We start from the raw sequence: 9967 nt of genomic DNA, 5'->3' as shown, positions 1-9967 counted from the left end.
GACATGCAAATGCATATTAACATGTACATTTTCGTGAGAATTTATCCCGGGTTGGACAAGTCTCAACCTCAAAAATTAATATGAAAATAAAGAGTCCCCAAACCACACTCTCATTCCCACCATACATTCACATAATTAGAAAACCAAGCAACTATGCATGGAAAATATATAGACAACATTCAAGGAAGGAAAAAGAGAAAAGGATGACGGAAAGTGCAATGTTCAATTAGGAGGGAGGACATGATGTAACTATGAAATGATATGTCACCTCATCTTCTCATGTTCCCGGTGCACTTGAGTATTGAATCTGACCAGATAAAAGGTATCGATCTTGAATATGACTCCTCCCTTGATAATGAATGAGCTTATAAGCTTTTGTTGGCCACACTTCAATAAAAGTCTTACAATAAAAAAGAAACTTTATGGATTTTTGATGAATGAAAAAGCTATGTGATAGCTTCAATAGGATTTTTGGCGCAGCTTTCTTGATGTGGTTTAGTACCAAAGACAAAACAATTTGTTAATGAGAAAAAGAAAAAAAAAATTGCAGTAACACATGATTGTTAAAGGATTAGATTCAAATAAAATCACATGTTACCATCTCAAATTTATCAGATATTCATAATTCCAATTCGAATTTGGATTTAAATATGAAGGAAGAAAAATCCTTGCCGTATCCACATTCAAATTTGATTTAAATTCACAATTCAAACTTGATTTTAGATTTACATCCACACCTGAATCCAACTTTAAAATACAAGAGCCAAAACCACATTACGATATGTTAAGAATGTACAGATATTCAAAACGTATAAATTGGGTATATGATAATTCATTTGAAATTGAATTCGAAAGGAAACCTGAATCGGAATATGATGGGATATTTAGTTAAAACTGAAGCCGAATTCGAATCCAATCAAAAGTCATTTCTTAAATATAAAGCCCATTCAATTTTTTTAATTAAAGTGTCACTTTTTTCCTTTTTCATATCAACTAACTTTTTCAGAGTAGTGATTATGCGTTCAAATTCATTACTTCAAAATAGATGTGAATACATACATGTGGTTGCTTCTAGAGAATTCTTACTACAACAAAAATACAAAAAATCAATAATTAGTTATTACAGTTTTAACAAATTGTCATATGAATGATTATGTTATGATTTGAAGAGAAACAAATAAACTGATATGAGATGTTGCACCAATCCAGATAGATGAATTCTTCTGAACAAATACTGCACCCATTAACACGAAGCTAAGCAGAAATATATAGTGGAGAATGATCAGGCCAACCTCCAAATAACTGAAGCATCCAACCACCACCTTTGACATTTCATAATGAAAAAATGAATGCAAAAGATCAAAAATGAAGTGGCTGAACTTGGCAATGGTAAAGAAACAAAAATATTTGTTGACAAGTTTCCGAATGCTCCAGCTTCTGACACATGCAGTGCATTGGGCAATCACCTCCCCTACCTCAAAAAAAAAGAAAAAAAGAAGCAAAAAGAGAAAGTTGGGTTGGGGAGAGGAGGATGAGGAGTCATTGAACTAGAGTTTGAGCTCAAGGATGTTGTTTATGATGCCGAGGACATCATCGAAGGATATTGAAGCAAAATTGAGGCCAGCAAGAGGGATCAGGTACGGAGATGGTCTTTACAGCGCTCTCTTCCTATTACAAAGATGTTTCTTTTCGTTACCAACTTGGTAACAAAATGAAGAAAATCAATGAAAGGCTTGATATAATAAAGAAAGTTTGGGACATGGTGGATAGGCTCAAAACAACACCAAAAGGGTGTGGTAAGGACCCTGTTCAATGTGAACATGTCAACCCCAAAGAGGCAACTGATCACATAGGTATACAACTGCCCATAGGCAGGGAGAATGATAAAAAGGTGTTAGTAGAAATGCTCTCCTCGAATGACTTTTGTAGTAAGACTGAGAAGGGTGGTGCTTCTGTTATCTCCATTGTTGGAAAGGGAGTGATCGGTAAAATGATGACTCTTGCAAACATGGTATTTGATGAAGTTGAACAATAGTTCATGGAACGCAGGTGGTGGGTTTATGTTTCGGAAAGGCCAAACCATAAGGATTTGGTGCGGCAGATGCTAAGGGAAGTGTGCAAGAGTTTTGCAGAAAACAGTAATTGTTCCTTGACTGACTTATGCACACAATTACTAAACGAGCTCTCAAAGGAAAAAAATTTGTTGGTCCTAGGTGATGTATGGCAAGTAAAATGGTGGGACAAAGAGATAGGGGGAACATTGATGGCGGGTGCAATCTGGAGAAAAATTTTGATTACCAGTAGAAAGAAATATGTGTCGGAGGGGATGGGTGCTTTTTATATGCATGAATTTCAAGAATTTAGTTTCCACCAAAGTTGGTACTCGTTTGTGAAGGAGGTTTTAAGAGAAGGCCAAACAGAAGAAGATTCGGTGATGCATAAGATCAGATTTGTTGGAGAGGGAATAGTAAAGAAGTGTGGTGGGTTGCCACTTGTGATTAAGATGGTGGGGTCCATGATGCGCACCAAGAAAATGAGTAGAGAGGACTGGAAGACTCCTGAAGCCTCATCATCGTCCACTGAAATGGGTGGCGGTATTCTTCTAGTCTCATGCTGAGCTACGATGACTTGCCATATTATTTGAAGAGTTGTTTTGTGTATTGCTGCATTTATCCAAAGGATTATGAGATTGAAAGGGAGACATTGGCCATGCAATGGGTGGCACACGAATTGATTGAGGAAGGCATAGATGTTGAAGCGACAGCAACCCAATAAAATGACGATTTGACAAGGCAGTGTTTGATTGAAGAAATTGATTTGAAGAACTTCAAATTGCGTCACATTTTGCATGACCTTGCCTTATATATAGGTGGAAGGGAATATGGCAATGCCTCTACTTGCTGTACATGATGCAGAGGCACACAAGCATAATACCTTGGAAACAGCAAATAAGGTGTGCACATTGTTGGCTGTTTCCAATTCTTACTTGCAGGTTTATATTGAACACTTGACCAATTTCAAGTGGTTGAGGGTGTTGTCATTGAGGGGATGCGAAATGGATGAGCTGCCAAAGGCCATTGAATATCTTTCACTTGTAAAATATCTTGGGCTGAAATGGACATCAGAATTGAAATTTATAGTGGAAGGCTTGGGGAAGCTTACCAATTTACGGATGACAAAGGGGACTCAAGGGTTGGAGGGGACAAGAAAAGCAATTGATTGTGCAAGAAATGCACAATTGCTTAAGGAGAAGCATGGCATAATTAGTTTGGAATTCTAGTGGAGGTGTTTCTGAACAGAGTGGTACTTCTGAACAGAGTAATGATGAACAGGGTGGGGCTTCTGAACAGAGTGGTGCGGTGGAGGCATTGGAACCTCCAATAAGGGAAAGATGCCAGCTTGGCATTTGAATACTGAGTATACCAAGCTACATTCACTAAAGCCAGAAAGATGCCATTTTTGAGAAAAACTAATAAGCATTACCCCGTTGAAAGTACTAAATGTCATCAATTGCCCAGCACTATGTGAAATAGCTAGCATGCCTGCCTTGGAGTCGTTGAAGATGGAGGAATGTTGCATCCTAGAGCAATTACCTCATCACATGCCTGCTCTCAAGTCGTTGAAGGTGTACGGACCTAATAGCTTGAAGGCTCTTGTTAACTTTCCTTTACTTGAGGAGTTGATGGTGGATGGTTTGCTCAACTGGGAAGGGTGGTCAGCAGATGGATTAGGGGAAACAACATTGACTTCTATGCCAAGGTTAAGAGAGGCAAATTTTTTGAATTGTCCAAAGATGCAGACAGAAGGCTTGCTTGATGCTCTATTGGAGCTGGCCGGGCATGACGGTCAGGTGACTCAGCTCCAAAGTCTGTCAGTGTGTTGTTGCCTAAGTGCAAGATTGGGATTGAAATTCCTTGAGCAACTGCCTAACCCCATTGAGTTAAGGTTGGATCCAGACTCAGCAGTACTACAGCCATCGCCATTGCCATCAGAGGTATCAACATTTCTACCCTCCCTCAAGTCTCTGTTTTGAACGACACAAATGTTGATGAGGTCTAATTGGGAAAGGGTATCTCAATGGTTGTGGGGTCTATCCCATCTGGAGACATTGTGCCTAAACTATTTCTAGGAGGACATCAGCTTGGGAGGCCACTGGCAATGCCTCCCAAAACTGAGATACCTAGAGCTTCAATACTTCCCCAAGCTGTAGTCTCTGGTAGACATTACTACCCACCAAAATGAAAATGATGCAGTAGCAAAAATATGTCCCACGGATGCGAACGAACAGATCGCCTGCCTCTCGAAGCTTGAAAAGTTGGTAATTTACTTTTGTCCAGCACTCCATCTGCCGCAGGAACTCAGAGACCATCTTGGGGAAAGGTTACCCATCCTAGGCTAAAGTGGTTGAGGTGCTGTTATATCATGTTACAGAACCTTTTCTGTTTCGTAGGCTGAAGCCTTCAGTATTTACATATGTCCTGCACTTGATCTGCCGCAGGAGTTATCTTGGAGGAAAGGTAACAATTATCCGATATGTTTTAGTGTTTAAAATTGGTGACAGATTGTAACTATATTTTTTTTTGGTCAAGTATGAATCTTTTGCATTTTGTCGTCTCTTTTTTTCTCTCCCTTGTTTGATTTAGGTCTTGTATATTTTTTATGTCATGTTTTCCATCTGCAAAAGTAGAGTGAATCTGTAAAAATCAATAGATTGCAACTGCTATCAGCAAACATGATAGAAGTCAATAGGACTTGGTCATGTTGGTGTGGTTTCACTGAGAACATCAGCTTGAGAGGCCGCAGGAAATGCCTCCCGAAACTGAGAAAGCCAGTTCTTTTTTACTTCCCCAATGTCAAGTCTTCTGGTGGGTGCAAATAGTATTACTCCTCAACAAAATGATGCAGTAGCAACCACATTTCTCACCGATAAACAGGAACAGATCGCCTTCTTCTAGAAGCTTCAATGGTTAAGCAGCCAAGAGACCATCTTGGTGAAGGGTTTACAATTACTAAAATGTTTTAGTGTGTAAAAAATTGGTGACAGATTGAAACTAATTTTTTTTTGTTAAACATGAATCTTTTTTGCTTTTTGTCGGCTCTTTTCTTTTCCTCCCGTGCTTGATTTAGGACTTGCAAAATTTTTATGCCATGTTTTCCATTTTCTCTTTCACCCACCACACAGTTGGTCTATTAGTTCTTAGCCCATCCAACCACCATTTAATTTTTATGCATCCACATAATATTTTTCTTCCTTTATTTTTCTTGACTGTCACATCATGATAGAATGGACAGTCATAGTATGCATATATATATATATATGTATATATATATATATATATACATATATACACATATATATGTATATATATATATGTGTGTGTGCATATAGAGTTCCAAATCTGTTGGATCCATATCCAAAACCTGTAAGGTTGTTAGCAGAGATGCTCATTTCCTATTGTATTGCTGAGTCCTCCACCTAAGGCTAATATTGGCAAATATTAAAATCTCTAAGTAAGTGGGCTTGTATTCTTAACTCTTGAGAAGATGCACTAGCCAGTACTATATACATTCCTTCACAATCATTTATAGCTCATGCATTTAAAGATTTCCTTTTAATTCAGGAGGACATATTGAAGTATTAAAATTTTAAATCGTTTGCAATCTGTAAGGTTCTAAGAAATCACACCAACATGTGCATATAAAGCTTTTTGGCATCGCTTGTTTTATAAGGAAGCAGGCCCTAACTGATGGGTCATTCTTGAATCAAAATTTCAGAATTATGATTTTATCATATGGGTAGGATTATGAGTCGAGAATCTTAAAAGTTTTTTCTTCTCTCTTGGCACATGTTACAATGATTTTAATACACCAATTCCAGAATTTTAGTTCTTGCTCTATCAAACACATAATTTTCAATTTTAAAATCAAAGTTCCAGATGATCAAAGGGATACTAGGTCGGCATCTTAAACTTAGTCCGCTAAGGCTTTCTATAAGTGTTTATGGCATCATTGAAGGTGGTTCCACAAAAAGTTGGAGGTGGCTATTAAGTTCCATCTAAGCAGGGCCAAAAGGTTAAAAAATTGGCTTTCTGCATGCACTCTTCACAACGTTGCGCTCTAAGAGATCATTCGGTTGCCATGGAATCTGCCTAAGAGAACCCATGCATTCTGTTTTAAAAATGATTTTCAATTCAAACCCTACCCACGGGATTGGGATGTCAATGGATCAGATTTCTATTGGATATACCCTTAATCATATCCATTTTTCCAAATATTCACATATTCAGATTCAAATACGAAACAAAAAATTATATCCAAGTCTGAAGCTGAAATCTGACATTTACAATCCAAATCCAGTTTTTATATTTATGTTCAAATCCGAATCTGAATCTTATCGAATATTTAATGTATATCTCAATCCAAATATGAATGGATGTCATTTCTTAAATCCATATCCAAACTTCTATTTTTTGGAATTTTTATTATGAGATCTGAGGGTATCAAACAAAACCTAAAAACAAAAATGTTTATTAACATAAAGAGGATTTGCTCAACATTCTCTTTTGTCTTAGAATTTAGATGTTCCTCACTTTTTCTACAATCACATATGTCCTATAACCACATAAAATTTTGTAAGATAATATCGGGTCCAACTAATTGACTAGGATCTGATCTGTTTGTTCGTGGGCCTCAAGTGAATTTTTGCATCTAAACATGGGAAGGCAAAGAGGGCGTTATTTCACATCCAACTGCTTTTCTCTCCCCCTCTTTTGCCATTACTCATGGATTCCACATAAGTAAATTACCCTTAACACTACAGACGTATTACATTATTGCCATTTTTATGGGAGGTCAAGTTTTTTTATTTCGCAAAATTTTTTTTTAATCTAATTTATGGTAGACTGTTCAAAATGCTCCTATAAAATTAGTCGAAGTCACACATAAACATTTTATTAAAAAAACATATAAACACTTGCAGTTGACTTAAATCATCCAAAACTTTGTTTAATTAATTTATTTGTTTAAGAGAGAGAAAATAGTTTCGTTATATATTACATTTTTCAACATGTCCTTGTCCAAATGAGTTTGTGTTCGAAAAGTTTCCTATGTATTCCGGTGAGTTCTTGAAATTCTTTATATAAGAAAAAAGGAAATGTATGTCCTCAGGAACGAATTTTAAAATTAGGGCAAAAAGAAAATGAAAAAAGGTCAGGAAGTGTTTGTTTATAAAAGTACTTGTACACATTGATAGAAATTTTAGAAAGGCCAAACGTATTTAAGGTGACCGCATTTAAAAGCTAAAAGTGGTTATCATTTTAATTTAGAGGAGAAGGGATGTACAATTTTTTGCCTTGGCTATATTGTACCACTGGCACAAGCAACGTATCTTTACTTTTTTCTCATTAGCTCAAAGCACCCTATTTTTTAACGACGACGAATCTCTTCAAGAGCAACGATGGGTAATTCTTTTTTGAGGATGAATAATCTCTAGTTAAGGGTAGAGCTAAGGTTGTCGATGGATCCAATAAAGTTGACATCCGATTAGATCCAGATTAAGAAATTGGATGTATTTGGATTTTAAAATTGTCACTAGATCAGATTTGGATTTGAATTTATATGTAAATGTACAAAATTATAAAAACTTTAAAAAATTATATGTAACTGTAAAAAATTCAAATTTAATATATATATATATATACACATATATATAATTTGAAAATTTTATTTCAGCCCCTCTTAAAATTTTGAAACTATATTTGGCCCTTGCGACAAAAAAAATTCTGCTTTCACATATCAAAATATGGTCTGGATTTCATTTTATAATTAAAGGTTGGATTCTGACTTCCATCATGTTAAAGTAAAAGCCAGATATCCGATTAGATCCAGACTGTAAATTTAAAATTTGCATGCACATAAACTTGTCTTCCATTAAGTTCAAATCTTAATTTTGAAACTAAGTATTTGAACTTCTAATAAATCGAATATGATAATAATGCCAATTTTGTTTGAATTTGATGCAACGCAGTATCTTTTGTCTACTGGCCATACACTCATACAAAGTAGGGGAGAGAATGGAATTGCTCTTTGAAAGATATAAAAGACACCCACATCTTCTCTTCAACTTGTGGCATTGTTTATTTGTGTTTATGAAGAGAGACAGTGGGAGGGAGATGCTATCTGCGGATAAATAGTCCGACATCAAGGAAGAAAAGTAGTTGTGGGGGTCTTGTAAGAGGAGCTCCAATCTGCCCAGTAGTCGAGGACACTTAGCACTTGAGGCAAATATTCTACCCAAGTATTTATTGCTTCTTTAGCTAGTTTTATTCAGTCAGTGGCCTCTTTGTTAGTATCAGTTGTTCCACGTCAAAATTAAAAATTAAATTTGTGTGAAACCAGCAAGAAATCCTAGCTTGCATGTCTACCTTCTCTAGAGTCCCTCACCTTCACGCTGTAAGCCAGCTCACTCATTCTACTATGGAGACAGACCACGTCTTCCAACGTTATTTTTGCATGTTGCTGGGATTCAGATCCATTGGAATCTGATACCCATCGGACCCAGTTACAAAACTGTACCACATCCGAATTCAATTATGAATCAGAATTGTTTGACTTCTTCTTCTTTTGGAGTTTTCTTTTATGAACTCTTTTCTGTTTTTGACATCTCATAATTGTCGCGAACTCACATTTAATGTTCTTTAAATAATGAAAAAAACATATTCATGAGGACCTAATTTTACTATAATTCTTAAACATAGATTATATTTAAAATTACAATAACGTTAAAGTTATACTTAATCCTTTTTCAGTTTAGAAAAGTTTGCAAGTCATATTTTTCATATTTGATTTTTTTTCAATGTAATGTTCGTCCATTTCCTTTTTTTAAACCATATAAAAACTATTGAAAAATATGGATTATAAAACACAGCAAGAAGGCCGCCTGTGTGCTGGCAACCAGCTGCTCACCAGCAGAGCATGAGTGACGGGATGTGGGTGGGGCACAGGGGCAGAAAATGTTGGGCATGTGAGTATTTCGAAATGATTTCTCCCCTTTCCATCCAAACCTCTCCATTTGAGAGATTCAAAACAACAGTTTTCCTTTCCTTTCTCTCCCCTTCCTTTCTTTTCTCTCTTCTCTACACATTTTTTCATGGACCTTTCCTTTCCCTTCTCCAATTCCTTCCATCCAAACACCTTTTCCTATTTCATTTCCTTCCTTTTCCACTCATTTCCTTCAACCAAACAGGCTGTCAGTGGCAGACCTACTCTGTTGATCATGAATATGTTATTTGGCAACCTCATGATTCAGGCCTTCTACCAGGGGCGAAGCCAAGGGAGATGGCCCACAGGGGTTCTGCCCAACCCCTTAATTTTTTCTTTTAAATTTATATGTAAATTTTATAAAATTTTACTTGTCTTGTGTAAAAATTTGAAAAATGATATTTCAGCCCCTATCAAAATTCAGAAACTTTAATTCAGCCCCCCCTTATGAAATTTTTTTGACTCCGCCGCTACCTTCTACCATGGATTATGCGAGAAGATGTGCACCGTTAGGTCCCAGACAGCATCATACTTCGGACCTGGATGGTGAGAGTCCCACTCGTTGGGCCTAGAGAAGAAGACCCATTTTAAGTGGAGTGGGTTGATGTTGTCCCGGCTTGACCTGCATTTGTCTCTCTACCCTTGAACCGGCTTCTACCTGCCACACTTGACAAGAGCCATCATACACATTCAAGGAGGCTATCTCATGGTCCAGATCTCAGTGTGGGCCCACACCCTACTCAACCTTTGCCAGCACCCACTTATTGTAGCATGTCTCTCTGCCTCAAGAAGAAGTTAACCTTGCCAGACCAGTGCCCAACTCTAGCAACAAGGCTTGGACACGGTACACAGTAAAAGAAAGAAGTACATTTTGATAATTTATTAAAAAAATGTCCTCTATAGTCTTTTTACTTTTTTTATTTTCAAT

Source organism: Nymphaea colorata, unplaced genomic scaffold, assembly GCF_008831285.2.
Source record: "Nymphaea colorata isolate Beijing-Zhang1983 unplaced genomic scaffold, ASM883128v2 scaffold0002, whole genome shotgun sequence".
In the NCBI taxonomy this organism is placed as follows: Eukaryota; Viridiplantae; Streptophyta; class Magnoliopsida; order Nymphaeales; family Nymphaeaceae; genus Nymphaea; species Nymphaea colorata.
Note: the sequence above shows the minus strand (reverse complement) of the source record.